This window comes from Otolemur garnettii, unplaced genomic scaffold (assembly GCF_000181295.1).
Source record: "Otolemur garnettii isolate 467f Iridium unplaced genomic scaffold, OtoGar3 scaffold00005, whole genome shotgun sequence".
Taxonomy (NCBI): Eukaryota; Metazoa; Chordata; class Mammalia; order Primates; family Galagidae; genus Otolemur; species Otolemur garnettii.
In genome coordinates this window covers 16,869,116-16,897,043 of record NW_003852400.1, presented here as the reverse complement: position 1 = coordinate 16,897,043, position 27,928 = coordinate 16,869,116, and the positions used below count along the sequence as shown (strand labels likewise).

The 27,928-nt window shown below is 34.2% G+C and overlaps 1 protein-coding gene across 1 annotated transcript in view; it reads right to left on the bottom strand.

The window, feature by feature from the left end:
- Positions 1-27,928, bottom strand: part of ZNF804B (zinc finger protein 804B) — a 503,980-nt gene that overhangs the window by 185,853 nt on the left and 290,199 nt on the right. The gene's annotated exons all lie outside the window — the stretch shown is intronic.

Genomic DNA, 27,928 nt, shown 5'->3' with positions numbered 1-27,928 from the left:
GCTGCTATAAACATCAGAGCACAAATGATAAAACAACTGTTTTTCCTTTAGGTAGATACCTAGTAATGAGATTATAGGATTGAATGGAGGAAGGCATTATCTCTAATTATTAGAGAAATGCAAATCAAAACTACTTTGAAATATCACATAACCTCAGTGAGAATAGCCCACATCACAACGTCCCAAAGCAACAGATACCAGTGTGTTTGTGGAGAGAAGGGAACACTCATGACTGCTAGTGGGACTACAAACGAATACAACCTTTATAGAAAGAAGTACAGATTATTTTCCATGCCACCTAGAAATAGTGGGGAGTTCTGAAGTTGCCTCAGCCCCTCTCAGTTCATCTCATTTATACAGATCGCGTTTGAAACACAGGACCCTATTCTTTTGTAAGTAAAAGAAATGCTGGTTTTGTCTATTCACATGCATCCCTTATCAATTTGTAACTTTTGCCTTTTAAACTTAGAATCTTAAAACTATAAAGTTATTGCTGTCAAGTATGAATAATTCACAAGACACTAGGAGTCCTTGCAAAGAGTTGCTAAGAATAAAGTGGCTGAAATAGAAAGGTTGCAAGAACGGCATCAACTTATATTTCACATATAACTCCATTAAAGATGCCTCACACACATACAGACTCTTACAAATATATCTCAGATTGATATAAACTCATTGAAAAGGATCACTGAATTTATAGTTCACCACTATATACAACCACTTTTGGTATTAACAAAAGTGATTCTCACTGTAAAAATAATTGTAAACTGCTTTACAAGTAAAATCCAAAACCTTCATGACATTAAATATAAAGAAAACTCGTTTACTCATTAACTAATATTTAAAACTATTAAGTTAATTTCCACGTGAAATGTGTTCCTAAAGAATTCACCTAATTTCTTCATTTCACTTTCCTTTTAATAACTATGCCTCCATCACTTGTACCTCCATTTCCAAATACGTTCTTTATCTGAGTTCCAATACTGTCTTTTCAATTCCCATTGAATGTTTCTCTGAATCACACATTGTCAAATCCTGAATTAATAATCATACTACATCCAAGATCCTGGTGTCCTCAGTACACTAATAGCACCTGTCTGCTACTTGAAAGCCTGGGATAGTCTTTGTACCCCCTACTTCAGTCCTTCTCTCATTTTCATGTGGCCTTGTATTGATGTTTTGGAACATATCACTTACCCATCTCTTTATCTGCAGGCTTCTCAAACCACATCCCAGCTAAGTCTTTTTAAACAATAGGACTGCATTACTTCAGTGACCTTCTCTGCCTTGTCTTACTACTGTTTAGTCCCTCTTGCAGGAAGCGATGGACTTTCTTGGAGTATGGTTTGTTCCAATGTCACTTCTCTTCATTGGAGTTCAACCCAGCTTTTAATTGTATCATCAATTCTTTATTCAGAAGTCTGATAAATCAGTGAGGATCCACTTTTCTCATCTAACTCTCTAATTTCTATCTTAACCATTGGTCTGCGCTATCCTCCAAAAGCACCCATTACCTTATCATTCAACTTAAAGCACTGAGGACCTAGCACATACTTAACCTGTAGTGTAAATAATGGTTTCCAATCTTTTCAAGCATAGAGAACTCCTTTACATATACAAAGTTTCTCACACCACCTCAGGATAATGGCTATGCTTTTAGTATTTGTTGACTGAAAAAAATCCAAAACATATGAATTTCAATTATTTGTGTTGAATTTACTTTGAATTCACACATGTAACAGGTTTACCTCCAGTGCCAATCAAGGCTGGGCTCCCTGTGAGGCACCACATAGAAACAAGGAATAAAATTAACATTATTGCTGCCTTTGTGGAATTTACATTTTATTTAGAAATGCTTTTAAATAAAATGGTAACATTCTATGTAAATTTAATGTGAAAAGAAAGGTAATTTCTACCTTGCCTTTACATCAGTTATTTAAATCAATGACTTCTGAGCGTACATGAGAAAGGTACAAATTAGTAAATTTTGTATACCATCTACTATTGTGGGAAATTAAAGTTTTCACTTTTTTTATAAATGTAGATTAGAATTCCTATTAGTTTTAAAACTGAGAAATATATTTGATTATCGTAAAAGGCTCTGATTTTATATTTTAAAGGACAGAGGCTGTTTATGTTCACTATAAAAAACATACTGAGTTTATCAAACCGAGAATAGCACTTCGAGAGTTTTATAAAATAGCAATATTGTGATAAATGAACATATCTGATAAATATGCAGAATATTCACCTCAGATACATCTGTTTGAATGCCAACCTTGCCGGCTGGCGATAGGCACAGCATGCAAACAGCTCAGAGCTGAGCTTGCCTGCTGAAGGAGCTGCTGGGGGCATTTGGATCTAATGAATACAGATTACTGAGTTTTGCTATAGTGACCATGAGGAAATGAAAGGTTTTTGAATCAGACTATGTGTACTAAAAATGCTACATCAAGGAATTTAATCCTAAAATTGCATTGTGTGCCATTAATAAATTTTAATTTGGGAAAAATAATTATATAGAGAATGTATTCATTTCTTTCTGTGGGTGGCTTGGTATGATTATATTTAAGGTTTTATGAACAGAGGCTAGCTGGCTAGATACATTTGTACATAATATAACTTTGAAACTGCCGTGGTAGTTTGGTTTCTTCTTGTCATTTTCCCAAGGGAAAGTCTGTTCATAAAAATACACGTATTTGAGACACTGGTTTAATGAGTCTGAGTTTATTTAAATGCATATTGTTAGTCTCTATCTAGAGTTTGTGATTTACCTTTTTCTTTCAGTTGAGCCATGTAATCAAATACCTGAAGACCGAAGCATCTCCCAAACCAAGGAGAGTAAAGATGCTATCATGCATGGGCTGGGAATCAGCATATGGTGCCCCCTTGCAGTTGGTCTAGTTCAGATCTGACTGACCACTGGGTATTGGCATGAGCTACTTCTCTGAACCTGACCCTCATCTTTATAACTTGCCTAATATGACTAAACTCAAGGTTGCCTTAATCTTGAACGTTCACCAGGATGGATGAGATGATTTCTTACCTTTAAACCCCAACTCACCTCCTATTGAGTAGAGATCTTTCTACCCCCAAATCACAGATATGACTTTTTAACTCCTGATCTCCACACTCACATATAAAATGTAACATTTCATTATGGTGATCTGATACTCACTAAACACACTGCCTGCTTGAAGTGGCAACTTCTTTTGATGGTCACATTTGAATATCATTTTCCTGTCACTGCCCTGAACCTTTTCCCATCTCCTATACAGGTGGGTCCATTTCCTAGAGGTTGCTACTTGCCAGTGAGTAGGAGGATTTCACACCATGCCACCAAACATGTAATAGGAGTAGACTTCTATTTCAGTATTGTGAGGAAAACACTGTTTGCTTTGCATAACTTTCTTCACTCTTCATGAAACACACATACAAACACACACACACACACACATATATATTTTTGTTCTTATTTTGTTTTGTTTTTTTTCCTGCATAGCAGTCCTTAGATCTTCCTTTCAAAGCAAGGGCTTTAGATTTCAAGTTTTGATATCGGAGTATATTAGGAATCCCACAGGCTTTAGCTCTATAAGCTAATCTTCTGTGGTATCCTCAAAGATGAACCATCACATCCCAAATGAGTCTTTTCATGAGCCTCTTCAATGTTCTTAAACACAACATCCCCCATGCCACCTTTAATGGATGTATATATAACATAAAGATTCAAACATATGTGATTGTACTAAACATTTGAGTTATACTTTTTAGTCAAGACTTCAGTTTGCTTGTTAAAGCATCACAACTTAATTTTCAGTAAGGAATTTTAATCACAGAGTCACATGTGTTGCTTTGTTATCAGTGTATTGCTCAACGAAGTACTCAGATTGAAAAGATTTTAATGAAAATACAAGCTGTTTCTTAATAAATATCTCAGACACCATTTTCTCTCACATATTCCTGAGTATGCTGGCATAATTAAGCCAGTTCACTTGAAAGAGCATATCAGCTAAATTCACTGTTTTACTACAAGGAAGATTTTATATTAATGTTTATATATATATATTTCTATCATTTGTAATAATATTTTTATGATTAAAGCTTTTAGGGGGATTGATTTGTCAATTTTCTAAATCTAGATGTAAAAATAAAAACTTTAATAGAGTCTGGGCAAGTGTGTGGGGGAAAGCTAGTAAACAAATAAACACACATTAAATTATTTATTCTGTCTGTTTAAAGTCTAGAGTCATTGGTTCATCTCCAGCATCCCAATTGATACAGAAAAATAGAAAGGCAAGAGGTTTTGCATAATCTTAGGCATATGTCATGTAAGAAGGGCATAGAGCTTAAAGCTAGACTGAAATAGGAATCCAAAACCATGTAATATGTAAGCATAGCAAAGACTTTTAAACACTGTTCATCTCAATTTCCTCATTAACAAAAATTATCATTCATACCTACTGGGTGCAGTACACACTATTTGGGTGAAGGGCACACTTATAAATTGTACTCATTTTGTACAAAAAACATAGTATGTAAACAAAACACATGTCCCCCTAATATTCTGAAATTGTTAAAAAGATGAAAAAAATAAACAAAAATAGAACATAAGTTATAGTAATGCTTCTTACCTTGCATTAAATTTGTAAGAATAAGAGGAACGAATAACATGGATTCTGAAGCAGATGGCCAGAGGTTGAATCCAGACTCTGCTTCTTACCATGTATAACCTTAAACAACTTACTTAATTTCTCTATATCCTCATTTGCAAAAGCAAAATATCAATTGTTCCTACCATAAAGGATTTTTATAAATGATTGAACTAGATAATCTATAGTTCAGAAAGTGCTTGGGTCCTTGCCCAAGCAATTGCACTAAACATTAGCTGTCATTATTACATAGTTTCTGACCGTCTTTTAAATGCTAAGTAAATGGCAACTAAGTGATAATGAAACAAGCACAACCTTATCAAAGGAGGTAATTGTACTAGCACAAGAAGCTTACAGGAAAAAGTATGTGGTGCATTTGTAGTAAAGATAAATTTCCTAAAAGAAGAATCAGTATAAAATAAATCACCGTTTCATCTTTGTGGGCTTTCCACCTTAAGAAAACCTTATGATTTAAGCAAATGAGAATATTACTAGAGCCACATAACTAGAGTTCTATGTTATAATTTTTCAATGTTTTGACAGATATTCTATCATTTTCAAAATATAGGCCATTATTTTGTTCTATTAATTTCTTGTTAGGTTTTATTTGAGTTGATAGCTTTGTGATTTTTCCATAATAACTTTCAAACCATATACCGATTGAACTGCTGATTCATTATTCTATTTAACAGACAGTCTCCAGCTTGGTTCTCTGCTTCTAAATTATTTAATATTTGTCTTCATTTAAAATGATTTGGTGCCTTTTGGCACTCTTACTCAGCTCCTCTCCTTGAATCAGGTTTCATTGCCCTTCATTATTTTCTCTGCTTTCAATTTCTGCTTAATTTTCAGATACAGAAATTTTACTTCAATGCCTTCTTCTAACTCATTTATGTATATTACAAACATCCACAGTCTGAAATTGATCTGTGACCCCAGCACAAGAAAATTCAGCCTTCATGTGAAAGGAGCCAACAAGAAAAAGTCATAGAAACAGAGCGTGTACTCTGCTCTGAGGGTGTCACTCCAGCCCTCAAAGTGCTCAAAGGGCAAGTGGGAGGACTGCAGAGAGCAAGGGGAGGTGAGCTCCACCTGGAAATGCAGCAGCATGTTTCCCATTAATTTCATTGGGGGATTCAATATGAACCTGAATAGAGGAGTTAGCCTGAAGCAATCTGTTAGGATTTCATAACATTAGTCCTGTATCTCAAATGACCTTCACGATGAGCAGAGAGTAAGGATCAGCAACATCAGGGATGAAATCTAAAGAGGAATAAGTCAACATTACAAATGGGAAGATAATCTAAGGATAGTGTCTGCGAGGGATGTCCAGAGCTGAACATTGTATAATTTTAGCTTATAATTGTATAACCTCTTTCATTGTATAATTTCAACTTCATTCATTTTATTTAGAAGTTCTGTAGAAAGGGCAGGTTAGTAAGCCACTTACAATGAAAACAAATAAATAAACTTAGGAAAAGCAAAGATATATGAAAATAACATTGAAGAGTAGTGAACACAGAAAGCCTATGTTCAAAAACATCAGTGGGATGGATAATCTCATTCTTTTTAACCAGGCCTACATTATAACCATAGCATTTTTTTCTTTTTTTTTTTTTGAGATAGTGTCTCACTCTGTTGTCTAGGCAAGAGTGCAGTGGAATCACCAAAGTTCACTGCCACCATAAACTCCTGGGCTTAATCATTCCTCCTGCCTCACCCTTCCATATAGCTGGAATTACAAGTGTGTGCCACCATACCTGGATAATTTTTCTATTATTTTAAAAGAGAGGGGGATCATGTTATGTTGTTCAGGCTGGTTTTGAACTCCTATCCTCAAGGATCTCCCACCTTGGATTCCCAAAATGCTAAAGTTACAGGTGTGAACCTCCTCACCTAGCTGATAATCTCATTTTTTAAGACTACTGAAATAAATAAGACATCTGTTATTTAAATTCCACACAAATTACTTTGAATTGGATTGTCATATAACCAGGAATTAGGAACAACACCTATCCAAAAGAACAGTTTGGACAGTAATGACTGCAAATATATGACCACTCATCCCACAATGAACAGGTTACTTCTGAGTTAAAAGTAACTACAAAAGACAACCATAGGAGGCTCTAAGCAAAGCCCAGCAAGAAGGAGCATCTGATAAGAATCATCAGCTGCCTCGGTGTCAGCTCCCTACCTGGTGCCCTTCCAATTCCTGGACAACTGTTTCTTTTATGATTATGCTCTATCAAACTTTTTCTCAATCTACTCTTCTGAGTGACACTGTGTTTTTTCCCATCCACAGTCTTTTCTTGCCTATATCACCAGAACTTCCATACTTCTTCCCAGTGTTCAGTTTTGACACTTATTTGTCATCTCAAGCTTTAGATTAATCCATTTCTCATTTTATGGAATATTGATTTTCAAACTGGGTTTGGTAGAGATGGATTGTTGATGAGGACTACAGAGAAGTTCTAGGGCACCTGCAAAGGATTGACTAAAAATGCTTTCATATATCTAATTTTGAAGAGTTTGAAACTTAACAGGAAAAATGTAAATGTTTTGTATAAAGTATGACATATTGGAATTCTTATTTGTTAAATATTGATGGTATAGCTATTTGATAATTCAGTTTCATACTAATCTTGTAACAGACTTTTCTCCATGTTCCTATTATACAATAAAATATATTTATACCTTTGCAAATTTGTCATTAAGAAGACCAATGACTTACTTAGATCTTTATTTTATTTTATTTCAGACTTGTGCATGTCTAAATAATCATTAGTCTAAATGCCAGGCAAGGTTCAGACATGTCTTTTCAAAGCATGCTCTCATTTTGGTATGACTGTTTCCTTTACAATTACATAAATTAGAACACTGCATTCATCAGTCTGTGGTGCTAGACTATGATAGATTACCACATATGGAGTCATTTACAAATGGTAGAAATTTATTTCTCACAATTCCAAAGGCTGGGAAGTCTAAAATCAAGGTGCTGGTAGATTATGTCTGCAATTTCCATTAAAATACTGATGCAAATCTAGAAAAAATAGGTCTATGCTTTCATGGACTCAGAAAAGACCTCAAATAGCCAATGCAACCTTGCAAAATAAGAACAAAGAAGAAGGCATCACTTTACCATATTTCAAGTTATACTGCAAGGTTATAGTAACCAAAATAGCATGCTGCTGGCACAGTAACAGAGACATAGAGACATAGACCTATGGATCCGAACAGAGAGCCCAGAGCTGAAACCATCCTTATATTCCCATCTGAGTTTTGACAAATCATATAAAAACATACACTGGGGAAAAGAATCCCTGTTCAATAAACAGGAAAAACTGGAAAATTGGATAGCCACATGTAAAAGACTTAAACAGGATCCATACCTATCTATCACCACTCAAAAAGATTAATACATATGGATAAAAGACTTAAACTTGAGGCATGAAACAATAAGAATCCTAAAAGAAAATAGTGGAAAAAATCTTACAGATATTAGGCTAGGCAAAGAATTCATGAAGAAGATCCTGAAATCAATCATAGCAATAACAAAAGTAAATGAATGGGACCTGATAAAATTAAAAAGCTTCTGCACTGCCAAGAACACAATCAAAAGAGCAAATAGACAACACACAGAATTGGGGGAAAAAGTCATATGCTATACATCTGATAAAGGACTGATAACCAGAATCTATAAAGAACTTCAAGATATCAGGAAGAAACAACCAAACAACCCCATTAAAAAGTGGGCAAAAGCATGAGTAAAAACTTTTCAAATGAAGATATATTAATGGTCAACAAACTCATGAAAAAAAGTTCTTATATATATAAAATATATATATATATATAATTTTTTTTATATATATATTTATATATATAAAATCATTAGGGAAATATAAATAAAAGTCACAATGAGATATCACCTAACGCCAAAGAGAATGGCTCATATTAAAAAGTACCAGAACAACAGATGCTGACATGTATGCAGAGAGAGAGGAGCTCCTATACACTGTTGGTGGGATTGTAAACTAGTACAACCTTTATGAAAAATTGTATGGAGATACTTCAACTTAAAGTAGACCTACCAGTTGATGCAACAATTCCACTGCTGGGTGTATATATCCAAAGGCAAAAAGGTCATATTTTTAAAAGAACATCTGTTCTTGAACGTTTATAGACGCACAATTCACAATTTCAAAGAGATGGAAACAACCCAAGTTTCCACTAATATACAAACGGATGAATAAAATGTGGTTATGTACACTATGGAGTACTACTCAGCTGTTAAAAAGGCAGTGTAGTATCTTTTGCAACAACCTGGATGGAAGTGGAAACCATTCTTCTAAGTGAAACATCACAAGAATGGTGAAACAAACACATGCACTCAATGCCACATTAGAACTAATTGATCAACAATTAAATTCACATATGGAAATAAATCTCAATGAAAATCAAGCTCAGGGGAGGGAAGAAGACAGGATGGGTAAAGTCACACCTACTGAGTACACTGCACATTATCTGGGTGAAGGGAACACATAACTTTTACTCAGTCTACACAAAAACAAAGTATGTAAATGAAACATGTGTACCCCCCCAGTATTATAAAACAAAATAAATTTTTAAAAGAAGAATTTCTGGAATACATGTATGTTATAAGTATAATGTGTATGAAATGAAAAAAAAGAATCCAACTAATACTTAATCATCATTTTTGTTGTGGAAAAGTTCACAAACTTAAAAATACATAAACAAGTCTTTGCTCTTAGTCAGAACTATATTTTGGCAAAGAAGGAGCGTGCCCGGCAATTGGCATCTGGAAACTACTGCATCTCAGTTACTAATCATTAAAATTCAAGGCTTTTAAAAAAAAATCCCTGAGTGTACCTAATATCTCCTTTAATATTTGTTTTTTTTGATAGCAGTGGAGATAGTTTGGTATGACATTAACATAGGAAAGAGAAGACACCTCAATGTTAAGAAGAGAGAAAGATAAAGGTGACCTTATCAGCATTTAGAAAAATCAGAAAGAGCTACTGATAAGACATATTTTAAAGGTCAGATATATGTTTGAAATAGGTTAAACAAACATTAGAAAACAAAAGAAGTCACAGTACCGTTTCTAAAAAAAAAAAAAGCAGAGAGCATGAGAGTAGATAATTTATACAGACATCATATTGGTTCAACAAAGTAAAATCTTTGTTATTGGAGATTTTGGAAAACTTTTAGAACATATAACCTGAGGAGCCTAGAAGGATATTTGCAATTCAATAGCTCTCAATAAATATTAATCCTTTCTTTCCCTTTTTCTGTCTTCTCAAATATGTTCAACAGTACCATCAAGTGCCTGTTAAGTTCCTTGATTAAAATATGACTAAATATATATAAAGGTTTTCCTTTAAGTAGCAAAAAGTAGACAGCTTATCCTAGTGGGCTTCTGAGCCCAGTGAACTCAGAGTAAGCTGCCAACCAGTAGTGAAGGGAGATGTCCCACAAGAATTGGAGTGGTTTCTCGAAGCTCTCACTCAGTGCTAGACAACTTGAGGTCATTTTGATTGAATGCCAAGCTCCTGAGGTAAAGGATGTTTCAGTGTGAGCTACTAAATATGCAAATGTGGAGAACAAGGGCCTCTCTAGACATTCTGAAAAGCATCCTCCCCAGGAAACCAGCAAAACCACCCAGAGGCTCTTTCAGACACACCTACTTCTGTACATAAAGTTTATAGATTCAATTCCTTCTCTTAACCCTCAAGAAGGAACATTTTTGTGGCCAAAGATAGAGTCAAGTTAACAAATGTCAGTTCTTAAGACAACCTAGCAAACAGGGAAGTGTATCTGTGTATACACAGATACACACAGGAAAATTTTAGGGTAGTGAGTGGTTGGTACATAAAACCTTATTTTCGTCAATACGCAAATACTTTTAAAGCTCAAAGAATAAACTTTAATGAATATAATTTTAAAAATTTTTAGAAGTTTAGGGGAATCCCAGGATGAAATACTAAATGTGCCAAAAGAATCTGACTGTTTACATATTAGGAAACAGCCTCACTGTGAAGGGGAAGGGAAAGGGTGATGATGTCCTGAGTGATTGTGGAAATGGGAGAGGTATTCAAGATTAAAGGCACAAGGTACTATACATAGCAGAGCACTCTAGTTGATGACGTTGTTTCCTACAGAGGTACAGATAACAGTTTTAAAAGCACTACTTATGTATACTAGAATTTAAAAATTGAGTAAACAGGAGGAAGACGGTTAGAGCCAGTTTTCTCAGGTTTGGAGTGGGAGGATACAGGTTAGTGAAGGGAAATAGCTCAAATGATCCATGTGGGTTAGACCTGGAAATACCAGTATGAGCTCACTTTTAGTTTTTTATAAAACTATAGAAAGATTTATAGATACATGTATATGCATGACTTAGTGCGCGTGCGCACACACACACACACACACACACACACACACACACATATATATATTCCTTTATTCTTTCAGGCAAAAGGGTCTGAAACAATGACACCGCAGTAATAAGTACACCTAGCATGTAGATCTTGATTTTTAGTATGCTTCTTCACAGAAAGGAACCAGGACTTTTTGGAAATATACAAGATGAGATACACTATATTGTAGTGGAGAACAAGTAAGGAAGTGCTCAAAGTATCAATAATAACAGTGACGAGAGTATGTTAAAGAACTCAGGAACCAACTGAAAGAGCTTCCAATAGCCAAAGCTGCAACAATATGAGCAAAAAATAAATGTTGGAGCATAATCCAAAGTGTAAAATAAGTATTCATGGTGCTATGATCAAAACGTTTGTGTCCTCCCCAAAATTCATTGGCCTTGAAATTCTAAGCCTATTTATTAGGAGGTGAAAACTTTGGGAGGTGATTAGGTCATGAGAATGGCACCCTCATTATTCAGATTAGTGCCTTTCTAAAAGAGACCCCAGAGAAATTCTTCCCTTGTTCCACCATGTAAAGACACAGCTAGCAGGCACCATCTACCAACTGGGAAGAGACCTCTCACCCTCACCAGACACCAGATCTACTGACTCTTTGCTCTTGGACTTCTCAGCCTCCAAAACAGTAGGAAATAGGTATTTGTTGTTTATAAAGCACCCAGTCTATAGAATTTTATTATAGCAGGCTACACAAACTAAGGCACATGAGGTACATTTATTTACAGTTGTAAATAGATAACTTAATGGATAAATAAATGGTGAGAATAGAAAAATTTCTATGCATAAAAAGTCTACAGAATTTATGTAGATAAAATCTCTATGAGCTGGAGCATAACGCTCTGAATAGCCACATGTTGATGGGGAAGAGGAAAGAAGAAAATTCCTGAAACTCATAGCTTCTCATATTTACTGACATCGTAGAGGCAGAGCCCTGAGTATGGAGTAGCATAGAAAAGCACTGAATCCTGGTGATGATGTGTGAGAGAGAGGATGAACCACCCTTTGTGCTGTGTGCTATCTTTGCAAAATTAAAAATCTCCAGGAATCAAATTGTTGTTTACTCTCTTGATTCTGACCAAGACTGTACCATGTTTCCATTCTCTTTTGTACATACTTTTCATTTGACTATATAGTTATTTACTCTCTGTTTTTACTAAAAAAAAAAAAAAAAAAAAAAAAAGTTGTGACCAGGCTCAGTGGCTCATGCCTCTAATCCTAGCAGGAGAACTCCCCCCAGGCTGGTCTTAAACTCTTGGTCTCAAGTGATTCTTCTACTTCCTCAGTCTCCCAAAATGCTGGGATTACAGGTATGAGCCACTGCACATGGCCAAATCTTTTTTGTTTTAAACAATCTAAACACATAACTCTATGGATGATTTTCCCTTTTATTTCAGACACCAGAATCCAAAATCAATTCTAAGTCAATTTGATGTCTAGCTAAGGATTATTTAATATAATTTTTCGTAAGAAATGAGCACATTAAATGTCTTTATAAAGTTAGCAGAAAATATATCTGCATCTTAAATATGCACTTGCTGCCTACATATTTTCAAGTAGTATATAATAAAAATAAGTAAAAGTAATATCACAATAATGAGAAAAATGATATAAACTTGAATACGAATTAAATTTCATTTTAATTATATTCAAATATTTAAATTTCAGAATATTCAGAAAGGTTTTTCTTACGGTGTTTCTTGTTTCTTTAATGGGTATGTGAAGCTGTATACGAGTGTGTTCACATGTATTCACATGTGTGTATAGAAAAGAAAATTTCCCTACCTTTTATGAAAAATATAAAAATGAAAGCATGTGATTTATAATTTATACAGGAAGACATTAGGAAATTTTGAAGACCTTATTTGCTGCCATTACAAAATAATATAGATAAATACATTGTATTTATATATCATCAGAGAAATGAATAGGTATATAAAATCTTACAGATTCCCAGATATAATTATCTATCTCTAAGCACAACATATTTGTAGACAACAAATAACAATACTATGAAATATTAGGTCTTGTTAAATCAAGAGGATGGTAACTTTAACATGGTGGAATTCCTTGAACAAGAATTAGCACTGTGCTGAAAAATATGACTTACTACATACAATACCAATAAAAATACTGATTAAGAAAAAATTTTGAAGGCAATTGCATGTGATCTTCATAGGAATCAAAGTGTATTTAAACTAGTTTTTCTTAGACTCCCTAGAAAGAGGAAAAAGCTTATATGATAATACTTTATCGAGGAGCACACAGAATAAGAAGCAAGAATAGAGGGGAGCGGGGAGGGGAGGAGGGACAGCAAAAAGAAAGGAGAGAGTTGCTGAGCTGGCCACAGCTCTGTAACAGGCTGACTGCCCAGTGTCCCTTCAGAGAGGTGTCATGTGGCTGCCATACCTTTGAAAAGTCAAGCTAGGCAGGAAAGAAAGAAATAACAGCTGGTTATCACCTCCATTGTTCAGAGTCTGCCTCCACAAGGTGCTAACTCCCAGCACCACCCAGGTGTGCAGAATTGATCCAACCCAACAAGGAAGCCCAGAAGGGCAAGGCCAGGGGCTCTGGAGGGCTTGTTCCCAAACAAGACCGGCATTCCAAGCAGCAGCTGTGACTTGTCTCAGTATGCAGCAGTGCTGCACGTTATTACAGAGCCACTCTGGGCAGAGCAAGGCAAGTTCAGCAACCTAGGGTAATACATAAACCGAGTCCACTTCACGTTCCATGTGACCTTTGCCTGTAGATGGAACTCAGAATACATTGCTTTTGCTTTACTCTTTTGGAAAATTAACTGCAAATCATTTGCAAAAGTGAGCATAAACCTACTGTAAATAAGCAATACATTTTAAGGCATATTCTAGACTTTTTAATGGTTTCAGATCCCATTCTTCCTGCTTATTTCTACTCAGTCTTTGTTTTCCGAGTTTTCATTTCCCTTTATCTCCTGGTATGACCTTGTTTCCAGGTGCTGCCACCTGTCTGGCCATATTTCTCATGCTTTGACAGAAATAATCACAAAACTATAAGACTAATATCAGAGAATCAGCACAGAACACTGGGAGAAACAAAAATTCCTGAGTTAGCCTGTCTAGGTTGGAATTCTGGGTCTATCTCTTGGAAGCTATGTGGTCCTGTAAAAATTATTTTCCAATCTTGATTGTGGTGAGAGTTAAGTAAGTTTACATACAGGGTGGATATAAAGTTCGCGTACAATTTAAAGTTACAACTATTATATATATATATATATAAAGAAAACACTTTGAAAAGAACCTAACACATTGTTAAGTATCATATAAATCATTAGGACTTTGTTGAGAGACTTTTAGTAACAAATATTTTTTAATTGAACATAATCATTTCCTTTAAAACTCTTATAATTTGATTTGGCTACAGAGAGAGGACTCTGCCCAGCATACAATATATGTATTTCTTATGGTAGGTTAAAAAGAAGAAAGAAACAAGGATTTGGGAAAAGGAAAAAATAAAAAGTGGAACTGATGACACAGTTGTATGTGTCACATGGAAAAAAAATCAAAATACTTAAATGAATGTCTTTTGCTAATGAGCTTCACATTTGGACGACAATTTAGTTAAGTCTAGTTTAATATTTAAAGGTCAGCAGATACTAGAATATGAGATCAAATATGTGATTTTTTTGTGAATCTGCAAATAAATGTTTAAATGTATACCAGAACTAATTAAGTGAGCAACATGCTTGTATATTTGAATAATTTTAAATATGTATTTATTGAGTATTGATGTTGTATGTACTTACATTTTTAAATTTGGTATTAATGTTGATATTTATTTCTTCTCCCTCTAATTACTGAAATAATTTGAGGTGTCTTGGGGATTTTGAAGTTTTATATTTATAACATTATATAAATACATTTACTATTTAAAATTTGTGCTTATTTTTTATAATCAGAAAAATGCAATAATTGAGGTTAATATCATAACACAATTTTGATGCAACTTCAATTTAAATAAGGGCAAATTAAGAATTGCAAATGATCACTGTTTGTCTTACTCATCTTTATAATTGCCCACTTAAAAACTCTTAGTAACGTTACCAAAAATGAAATACACTTCCACTTCCACATATACATCAATTTTGATCTTGTCATTTATGGGTGTATCCTAAAAATCAATAAATACACTGAGTTCTTGGAAATTGTATTTCCTTTCATTTTTGAAGATCTATGCTATGAACATTAAAAATAATAATTTAGCATGAATTCAATTTTATGTGAAGACAAATTTCCATTATAACTATATTGCCAAATTAATTACATGTAAATTTCCATACAGAATTAATTTGTCATAAAAATCATGTAGTAGATCTCACTTTAATAAACTTTGAGGAAGCATCCCATAAAATTTTGCATCCTGTAATTCCACCATCTGCTGCATGTTTTGGAATCATATAACCTTTGCCAGATATGATTGTTAAATGACTCGACTGTATTCGCAACTAAGGTTGGACAATTTTATCCCAATTTATTAAACATTAAAAAGGCCAAATATTCTTTGTTCTCTTTTCCACACAATTTTTTTCATTTTAATATTTTCATAGTTGCTCTTACAACAATAAATCATTTCCACTAACCAGGCATCTTGATTGGCATAATTCAGTAATTATAGTACACCTTATCAAAGAGCCCTTTGGTAAATGCACTAGCTATAAAGGAGTGAGATAAAATTCGAGATATGCATTTATATGTAAATTGTCATTTTCATACATAGAGGAGCATATGCAAGATCTGAAAATGCTCTATTATAGAATAAATGATGGCTGAACATTACATCTCTGCAACATGAAATGCATAATATAAACCATTTTTACGGATTTACTCCTGTGCTATCACTGGATCCTATAAAGGCTTACAAATATTTTTGTCAGTACCTGAATCATCTCTTAGGAAACTGAACAGTGAAAGCCTATTGCTTATAAATTAAAAAAAAAAAATCAAATCACAGCAGGCAAGCAGAATAGGAAATGATAACAGATTCCTTCCTAACTGCCTCACCAACTATTTCATATTTAGCCAATAGATTAAGTCATGGAAGATTAAAGCAGAAACTTGCTCAAGGCATGTCGAAAATGTAAAATTTTGATTTGCAAAATGTAAAGTGTAGAAGAGGAAAAATGTCCTGGAAAAGCAATCATCTTTTAAAAATCCCTGAAGAATCTAAATATCACTCTGTTATATTTTTGAGGGATTACCATAGTTTGAAGATAACCCATTAAGTCTATCAAAATAACCAACAGGAGAGCAATCCAAATGATAAAGCCATTCTAATGAAATGCAGACAAAGATTAAAAAGAATTAAAAGTGACAAGTGAAATCCATTAGAGAACAGCCTTTAACCACTGTAATCAGAAGACGATTACTTACCTTGCCAATTAACAGCTGTGTGCCTCCTTTGCACACAGACAAAAGATCTTGCAAAGTGACACAGAGACACTTATAAGGCATATGGAAGGTGGTCATTTGCGTGGCATGTAAAGTATTCAGATTTCCAAGCAAAAACATCCAAACATTATTGAATTTATTAAGCCCATAATTAACTATGCTTCAATGGGTTAATACACTTACAAGAGAACACAGTAGATTTGGGGAGTAACTAAAAACTGAAAAATAATTATACTTTGATTCATCAACTTCAAGAACATTTCTCAGAAAGTTCTACCTAGGGAAAGAAAAAGTTTCTGCCAAAAACTACTCAGAAACATCAATCAGGTAAACAAGAAAACCACACATGAGCCTATTCAGAATTCTATAAAACTACTATAGAAGTGCAATTATTTACTCTAGTAATCTATTATAAATCTTGAAGCATGCAGATAAAAAGGAAAGAAACTGGAACTTCTCAAACATAGAAAACATCTCCTTTCAGAAACGTTCACCAACAAAGGCAGCATTGATTTTTCAGGATTGCTTTGATTTTGACAAGCATATTCTAAACCTACAGAATGAATGCTGAACAGGGTTACTTGATTTAGAAAGATTAACCTAAGGAGAGTTCAAGGAAAATGAAATCATGTACAGAATCAATTCATCCACTCAAAATGAAGCAAGCTATAGTACATGCTTTTCAAAATTCATGTTTTTATTTTTCATAATAAAATAATACAAATGATTATTTATAGAAATTTCCATGTTGGTTTTTGCCAACATTTTCATTCGTAAGAAACCACTAGTCAGTAATATTTCATTGAAGAAGTTATAAAAATCTAGCCTGAAAAAGAATAAGTAAAATAAAAATCTGATAATTAGTAGTTATTTTAGATAACTCATTTAGAGAACTACTTTGTTGTATGTAACTATAGAGAGTGCCAAAAAAAGTGTATGCACATTTTAAGAATGAAAAATCTTCATTAAAATTGTAATACTCAAATCTCGACTTTTGCAATTACAAGACATGATAATAACTGTTATCAGTATATGTCTAACAGTACAATTTTAGTAGAGGTTTTTCCTTTCTTAATATGTGTGTATATTGTTTTGGCAACCACTGTATTTGCTGTTATATAAACCTTTGGGGGCATTTTTATACATTATGAAATCAGTCTCAGTAATGCATCCTGCATATCTGACCTTTTTGGTACAAAAATCTAAGTACAGAATACTAAAATAAATGGTTAGAGCTCCAATGTTAGTGTCATTGAGATGGATTCTCACTCCTAGCCCTTTTACACTTTGTTATGTGTGACATGTTAGCAGCAGCCACCACCTGGGAGACTTGTCAGAGCCTGGTATCCAATGTTCCTAGACTAAGAGCTGTGATCTGTAGACTTCTGCTTAAACTTGTAACATGGTTTTATGCTATGTCATTCAACCTCTCCTTTAATTCCTTTGTTTGCTAAAGTTAGTCCTCTTTGGAGCTGATCAATCTTTTGAAATTCAATTACCTTGCTAGGGTTCTATCATTCTGTCTCCCACTCCCACTCCCTGAGACTGGCAACAGGTTCTCACTGGACATGCAAATCTCCTAGAATCATGCTTCTCCCATAACCAAGAATATTGTGCACTGGATCTACCCTATCTAATCTACACTATCTAAATATCATCCTTTCTGTGTGTGTTCACCCAGATAATTGATCCTGGTTATTTGGACAGTTAGATAGCTTGCCAAACCCAGCCAGACCTACATCTTGCCTAGTTATCCTTGTCCTATTCCATCTATCCTTAGCCATTTTTCTAACTATCCTGACAAGACTTGGTAATTGAACCCAGTAAAGACACAATAATGTGGCTGAAATTGGTCCTTTACTAATCCTGGGCCTCAGGCATCATCACACAGGCCCTATTCATTTCTGAAGTATATTCAGAGCCATTCAATCACCATATCTTCTAGTTCTCTGGGATTCAACACAAAGACAAACAGAAGAAATAAATTTCTCTTCAAGTATGCACTTAATCCAGAGATGTGGCTCTCAATTTCTGAAGACAAAAATATTTTTAAAAGTTTAATGCCTTAATGTTTTTCATTTTTGTTATTATGCTTAGATTAACTTGCAAGAAACTTCATGTTCATTAGTTTCAATTATTTCCAAAGTGTATTGGTTTTGCTAAGCTTGAAATATTCCTTGAATATAAACAAGTATTACTTTGCCACATAAATTAGAGATATCCTCAATATACATAATAACCAATTTGGAAAGACGTAGGGAATAAGATTGTCTAAAGTACACAATAACAAGAAGTGCCCTTCATTTTTGCCTTGGGCCTTTATATTTTTATAATCCTGCTGACACACTAACATTGACTTGCCCCAAATGATTAGAAATTTAGAACCAGGAGAGGCATTTGGAAAGGAAGAGACAGTCAAGGAACTGAATTATTTATAAATTTGATTGTAAACATTTAGCATTCCTTACAGAGCTCACTACCTTTCATAAAGTCCAATAATTGCACCTAGTCATCCAGAAAACCTTTGTAACACTATGCTTTGTGTGTATGTGCATGTACTAACAGCCTTTATGCTAAACTACTATATTTATCATTTCTAGGCTCTTTGGAAGAAATCAAATTATGTAGTAGGCGAAAAAGTTTTCTCTTTAAAATCTTCTTTATTGCAAAGAAGATCTTTGTTTCAGGAATTTACAAAATCGAAATGCCATTAGAAACTCTTGACTTGACGTAACATCACATTGAACGCAAGGTTATTAACAAAATATATTTTCTGTTAACAGTCAATATCAGTCCTCAAAATGCCAGTAGATATGATCATCTACAAATTGAATACTAAGGAACCTGTCAGATAATTTAGGAAAATTTGAAATGACCTTTAGATTATTTTCTTTTACAATCCAGTATTATTACTTTTAGTTCTTTATATCACTGTGAATATTTTCCTTTGAGTAGTATGAAATCTCTGGGTACCATGTTTATTGAAATGAGGGCTGCATATGAGCTGGTGATTTATTTTCTTTTTAACCATTTATTACAGCCATATATATTAGCTTAATAAGAAGGAAAATAATGGCAAGATTTCAAAGTCAGGGATAAGCCTATCCCCAACCCCATCTGCACCCTGGTGATGAATGGCATCTCAAATGAAGACAATTATTATTATTCCTTTTTACTTCATGAGGGCCATGTAACCAACTATGTAACATGATATACTCCTCAGTATAAATAAGATTAAAAGTATTTGTTTGATAGAAACTGTGTAAGAAAAAAGGAAAGCTTAAGACCAAGTTTGCCTATGTTATAAATTTAACTTCAAAAAATCCTAACCAAGAAATGATGGGGAAAAAATGATAAATACATGTGGATAAAAATGGATTTTTCATTTAAATATATATTTTGTACATTTTAATCAAATTTTTAAATATTTTAGGATATCAGTTCAGTTGTCAGTTGCACTTGTTCTGTTTTACCAGCTCAATATTTGACAACTTATTATTAGTTGACATTTTTAATGAACTTCAGGAGAAATTTACCACTGCCTTCATTTGAAGCTGGGGTAATATTTTGATGATGAGTGCTATATAAATCTTAACCATTGATATGATTTAGGTTGAAAAAACTTAGAAGCAGAAAGAGAGATGGACATTTACTCTATACTCCTTCAAAAAATAATTCTTATAATGGGAGAATGTTATAGCTTCCAGGAAACTTGGGAATAATTCACTTAAATTCCATGGAATTTGAAGGATGTAAAGACGTTCTCTTAGATTTAAAGAAAGGGATCAATAATTTTAGACATAAGAGATGTTTCAGAGTAGAAACAAAAGTATAGAAAGTTGAAAATAGAGTCATTTCCTTTCATAGGTCATTGACGAAATGATCTGTAACACTCAGATACAACATGATGAATAATGTGCTCAATGGAGATGGGAAAGTGTGAAGAGTGAGAGCAGTTAGAATTTCAGATTTTAAAATAGTGAAGAGATATAAGAAAATCCATTTACCAAAGATGTCTGTGATAGAGATTATGCAAATACCCACTGTATCTCAGAATTGTCTTCATTTAACTTGCTTAAATTTTGAGGATCTATTTTCTTTTATCTGTCCCTCACTTTCTTCAATAAGGGATTGAGCTCACAGATATGCCCTGAACCGTGCTAGGTAATTTATAATGATAAACAATATCATCCCAAGAGGAACTTAAGAATTAGAATTTGTTTAGAATGCTAAATAAAAGTAAATTCATTGCCTTGATAAAGGAAAAATACACCAAGTTATGAGTACATCCAATGAAGAGGGTCATGTCTAACTAGAGAAGTCCATAAGGTGTTTCTGAAGAACCTATGAACCTACTCTGTTCCTTCCCTGCCCAGTTGCCAATTGGACTTAATCTTACCTTCACTTCTCATTATTATTTCTTTCATGACACTGAACAAATTTAATTTTCCATCCCTGAATTGACTAGCATTGCTGAAGAAAGTTGATTTTTTCCCCAATTATGAAGAGCAAACTTAGATCTATTAGACTACACAAAAGCAAAACCCAGCTCATCTTTGTTGCTTTGACATTCCTTGGTTCCCTATCTCTGAAAGTCTAGTTTTGTTATAGCACCTATATATCCCTTCATAAAATTTTATATGTGAAACAAAACTATTCAGTGTATACATCAATGTTTTCACTTTTCAGTGTGGAAAATAGTTACCAGTTCATTAATTTCTTTTCTTTTCTTTTTTTTTATTGCTGGGAATTCATTGAGGGTGCAAAGAACCAGGTTATACTTAATGCATTTATTAGGTAAAGTCCTTCTTGCAATTGTATTTTTGATAGATTTTTTGTGGATGAGTTTTAATATGCATTTAAGACTTAAATGCTTGTCCTCAAAAATGTAGGTGGTGGGTGTGGGAGTATTTTTATTATGAGAAAAATCTTCAAATCACTCCAATTTGACCTGCTACAGAATGAATTTAAAGTATCTCAGGAATGGAAAAAAAAATATCTAATTTACTCAGTACTACTGCGAAACCAATTTATAATCACTCACACGTGCATATGAAAAATGAAGCACAACTATAGCCTAGGATGAAGGAGGGAAGGGGAGGGGAAGGAGAGAGAGAGGGGAAGGGAGATGGGTGGGCCGATAGAGGGAGGGTTAGTAGGGGGACCACACCTATGCAGCATATGGCAAGTACAAGTTGGATCTATCAGGTGTAGAACACAAATGTCTTAACGGTGTAATTGGGTAAATGAGGTGAAGGCCATGTTGATTAGTAGGATGTAAGCACTCCATTTTGGACAAATAATCAACATGTTGAATCCCATAATGGCATAAATATATTTATGATCTGTGTACAAACGACTTAATAAAAAAATAAAATATTTAACAGAAAAAAAATTCACAGATAGAAGACAGCACTGCATAGGAGATGCTATCTCTTATTCCTGGGAATTTGTAGATCGAGGATGCTGAAGCAAATCTGAGATGGTTCAGCAGTGAAAGGGTATCTTCCCCAAGACACATGCCAACTGGAAGGGATAAAGGGTCTCGTTATGAAGAGCCACTTGGATCTCTAGAGATTGTTATCTTTATTAACCAAGATCTTAAGAAGAATGTTTTCTTGATCATAAAGAGCTAAGAGTTTCTACTATAGTCAAAAAGGAAGTATTAATATGACCATATATTTTATTCTTACAATATGTTTTCACAACAATCCCAGAAGGCAAATGAGCAAATAACATGCTCATATTTTTTTGGGTGAATAGAATGAAGTTGTGTGACTCTTATTCTCTCAAAACCACAAGTCTTTTTTTTGAAAATCTAAGTCCAAAAAGATCTGATTGAAGTTTCTTCAAAATATGTCCACACTTTTATTACTTCTCCCCAGCACTACCACTACCCTGGCTTAAGTCACCCTCTTTCCCCTTGGTCACTGCAATGCCTTCAAATCAGCTTCCTTACTTTGGGACTTGCCTACCTTCAGTCTATTCTCAACCCTAGTGTGACTCTGAAAACGTGCAAGTTACTTGTCATGTCAGTACTCAAACCCTTCACTGGTTTCCCATAATCTGCAAAGTGCTCCACAATCTAGGCCCCCAATGACTCCGTTTTCATCTTTCTGTTTCCTTCTACTGCCCTCAACTTTGCCCACTATGTACAAGCCACACTCCCTTCTGCTACACCTTGAATATGCCACATCACTCTCATCTCAGAGCTGTTGGACATGTTATTTCCTCTATTTGGAAGGGTTTTCTCCTCGATATGTGCACTACGAGTTCACTCAAAACTCACTTTTGAGTGATGCCTTTCCTGGGCACACTGTCCTCCTATGGTAATTCTTGTTTCCTATATTGTTTTTGTTTTGGCTTACACTTAATATTTAAATCCCACATATTTTCACCCTTTTTAATGCCTATGTGCTCCAATAGGAATGTGAACCACACAAGGGCAGAGTATTTATCAGTTTTATTCACTTCAGTACCTACAATATTCATAACAGTATTTGGGAAAGAGGAAATGCTTAAATTTTTTTGAATAAATAAGGGAAGTTCTCATAAATTGAGTAGTTTATTGAAGGCTATATAGCTAAGAGTGAAGGACCAGGTATTCCAATCAAGTCATTGTAACTTCACGATGTTTTACTTATTAATTTGTGACACTTTCCTACCTTTCTTATGCTGCATTTTCACCTTCTAAACGCAGAACTGCAAAAGGAATGTTCAAATATAACATTTACCCTAGAGCCTACCTCTGTGTAGGAAAATGACCAGGTAATATTGAATCCTCCAGCTGCAGTTAGACCACCTACAAGCCATGTTCTAGAACCACAGCCAGAACTGCATTTGTAGACTTTGATCACAAATGGTGCCTCTATCTCCGCGAAAATGTGGTTTTTTGCTAAGCACATATGCACATTTTGACAAACCAGAGGATTTTATAGACTTGAAAGTGAAAGTGACAGTTATACCTACAGCCTTTCAATGCTGAAAAGAGTTATGGAATAAAAAAATTAAAAATAAAAAAGCAATGAAAAAGAACAACAGGAGTCATGGCGACTCCTTCAGGATTGTCCTAATAAACAGGTGGCCTCATGCTTCAGCACCTTTCATTCCCGGAATAAATTTGCCATTGATCTATCTCATAAAATCATGGTTTAAGTTCAGTGGAAATTTTGGGGAAGTTTTTAAGGAGTATAACGATAATTATATTTTTTTTAAGGAGCATAATAATAAAAGGATAGGAGGGGAGTTGAGACTAGTTCTATTTCTCAGACTCTCTAATTTCTTCTTCTGAAGTTGTCATTTTACTCTCTTACAGAGGAGCAAATAAAACAGTAAGACAGATATGCTTTTGGAAGCATTTGAAAAAGTTTTAGTTAGAAAGAAAATATGTAACTGTGGTAACAAGCTATTAAAAGAAAGATACAATTTACTCAAATTGCAATACTTTTTTAAAATTTTGCCCTAACATCTCATTTCATTCATCAGATTGCAAAACATTTAAGTAATATTGTAGGGAGAAAAAGACCTTAGGTTCGCCTGTTATACCAAATATCCCTCATTGATATACATGTCACAAAAACCCTTGTATTTGGCTGAGAATGGTAAGAAAATAAAGGCAACAAATTTTATAGCTAAAATAAAAAAGATTTTATATTCCCAAACATATATTAATTCCAAAGACTATTTCATTCTGGTCTTTAGAGAATTCAGCAAATTAGAGGCATGGCCAACAATTTCCCAAATTTTTAATTGAGTATTTGCAGTGAGCATGTGCTACACTAAGGGGAGATAAAACTTAGAATTTGTTTTTCCTGGCACAGAATGTAGTGATTGAACTTTATTCCCCTCAATGCTCAAGTTATTGAAGCAATAATATACTGTAAGATGCTAAGGAAGCCTGAAAAATTTAGTTTCCCTTCGCGGTAAGATTCACCTTACTAATAGAAAATTCTTTAGACACTAAAGGCATTCTAACTCATTCTTCCGTTACTAGGATTGTAAACATTTAGTATTAACTGATAAAATCATGCCCTCTTGACTCTCAGTATCATAGCAAGTTTTAGGTTTTAGAGTAATACCTCCTGAGCATTGCTCTTTTTAGCCTTAAATATTTAGTACAGAAACTATTTTAATACAAAAATAGCTCTAACGGAATGTTCAACAATAATTCGATTAGCTATCCTGTAATAAAAATTCCCTTGAGGCTCTTCTGGAAATATTCTTAGAGTAGATAGCACTTTAGGCACTTTTATTTATTGATACAGTTAACTAGTTTTCATTGTTTATTTACCTAATTTTATTAGAATCCCCTTGACTAGCATAAGAGAGAATCTTGAAGCAGCTAATATAAAATTTATCATTCAAAATATGTGATTAGTAGAAAGAACTGGCATTTTTAATTAATCGTAAAGACATTGAGTACCATGCACTCATATTTTCAAATTTAGAATTTTTAAAAAGTTATCTTTTGAACTTGAGAACACAAATACTATAGCACTACTCACCCTGAGGTTTTCTCTCTCTCCCTTTCTTTCAGTTATTTCAAACATCTTACTCAAGAATAATCCATTTCATTAAATCATCTCTCTCACAACAATAGCCAATGAAAACACAAGTTGTTCTAATTGAAAATTGCAAATAAAGCTGTTAAAAGTGTCTAATTTTGGAAAATAATTTTATATCATACAGATCTGAAGATGTTCTACATTAAAAAAAGATGTCATCATCCTTTCTTCATTCTCCTCATTTTCTAAGATTCTGTGATCCATTATTTCAACCAATAACTCTCTGGCCCAAAATCTATAATCACTACATTTGCACTCTTTTGCTTTTCCTCTGAACTTCTCCAACTGGAGATGATCCTAAGGACTTGCTTTTCCTGTACCTGCCCTGTAAGAGATAATTTTGTTGAAAAACTTCATACAATATGATTGATTAGTGACTGTGATGACATAGAAAGCAACATCACAGAAACATCCCACACTGTGTAGTTGGCTCTTCACTACCACTATTTCAAATATCCTGCATTCTCACTCAGCTTTGGTCTCCACACATACACTTGGACTCAGCAGATTTTTTTTACCTAATATTTTATGGAGAAATTGAAGCCAGTAGACAGGGCAGGTACAGGACACTGGACACCGTGCCCATGTGGGCCAGCCTGGTGCTCGTCTCCCCATTGTTCTACTGATTCTTCTAGTGACACTTCAGTTCTCGATCCCTCCTATTTTCCAGACCCCTCCAAGTACCTTTCAATCTCTTGTACATCTACCCACTAATACCTAATTCTATACATCCTGTCAATTTGCATGCATGCTTAAGCCTTTACTCTTTTTAACAATCATTTCTTTAGTTACTATATTTTATTTTATCCAAAAGTTGATCCTAAAATTCTTTAAATTACAATGCTATTAAACATAAAACCTGGGCAGCACCTCTGGTTCAGTGGGTATGGCACTGGCCTCATATATGGAGGGTGGCAGGTTTGAACCTGCCCCAGCCAAACTGCAACAACAACAACAACAACAACAAAACATAAAACTCATATTATCAACAGTTATTTGGATCTAATTGGTTGCATTACTCACCAATATTCCTCTTACATGCATAACAGAGGTTCTCTGTAACCAATTTTTCAATTTGCCTATTTGCTTCCACTATGTTTTTTGTTTTATTTTTTTTAAACCTGCCTGGAAGGGGAGGGCAGGTTATTTTAATCAGCTCTTTTTACTACATAAGATATCCAATTTAAATTGTATGAAATAATTGGAATGTGTTGGTTAATATACATGAACATATCAGGAAATATTAGGTCATTAAATATGAAATGTTTACTTTATTATATCTCAAACAAGAAGCAACACATATACAATTAGTCAAAGTTGTGTGTCTAAATTATTAGTACAGTGTTGCCATCTTAATAGTAGTTTGTGCTGGCAGCAGTGAAGAGGCCTGGAGAGCAAATGGCTATGAAATTGCCAAAGGTGTTTTCCAGAGCTTGTTGAGAATGGAATATTTTTGCCTTGTAAGAAGTGGTCCAAAGCCTGGAAGACATGGTATTCAGGTCTTGAAAGCTCTGGTGAATATGCTGGACGACAGTTTCCAAGTCCAGCTTCTGTAATTTGAACAATTTTGTTTGTGAGAAAGCATTGTGTTACAAAATGATTAGCCTGTCTCTAATGACAAATCTTGCTGCTTAATACTACACATCCTTGTGATAGATCCAGTTGGTTGTAGTAGACATCCACTGTAGCTGACTGACCAGGATTTAATGAAGCTAGAGTGAATATTACCAGTGCTGGGCCACCGAACAGACACCATTAGCTTTTCTGATGAATATTTGGTTTGGCACTGTGTTGCAACACTTCATCTTTCCTCAACCATTGTATCAAACACTTGTGATGTTCAAAAGAATCCATTTTCGTTACATGTAATATGGTGTTGCAACGGTTTGTGCCTTTATGTCCTAACAAGAACAAAAGGCAAGTTTTGAGACAATTTCTCTCTTTTGATGCTCATTTAATTTATGCAGAACCCATCTCTCTAGCTTATCTTGTTGATTTGTTTGAAATGGTTCGACATTGGTGGAATAGTAGTGTCAAAGTTTGCTGCTAATTCATGCACAGTTTGGGAGCGATTCACATCCACCACAGCTTTCAGCTCATCATTATCCACCTTGGTCTCATGTCACTCAACTGGCTCATTTTCAAGATTAAAACCACCAGAATGGAACTTCTCAAATCATCAACATATTGTGCATTCATTAGCCAAAACCTTCCTAAAAACTTGGTTGATATTTCAAGCTGTCTATACTGTACTGGTTCCACAATGGAACTCATATTCAAAAATAACATGAATATTTTACTTACCTATGATTTCACAAAACTTGCTCTAATAAAAAGATAATTGCAAGCCAAAATGCACATTTGAAAGAATGAGGATGTACTTTCATAATTAAAAAAAAAGTTGTAAACAGTGTCAATGTGAAATGTCAGAGACATCAACTGTCAAATTTTGTTCTTAAAGAATTCAGAGATTTCTTACTTCTTACTTCTTTGTTCTTAAAGAATTCAGAGACTTCTTACTTCTTCTTTACTTAATAACCTAATAGATTTGTTTGAGGTATGGCTGTATCCGAATGCCTAACTGATAACATCAATACTCATGTTTACTTCCCTTAGAGGTTTGTTTTTTACCTACAAAATGGTATTTCCCTTGTGATGGACCTTGACACATCCATAAATTGAAAAATGCTTTCAACACAGGAAAAGATCTGGGCTGATGCTAAATGCCCAACTTATATTTTGTGATCATCTCAGATTCAATCTCTGTAACTTGAGATTGGTATCATCTTGATTGTTATCAAGGAGGGAATTCTGAGATTGGTATCATCTTGATTATT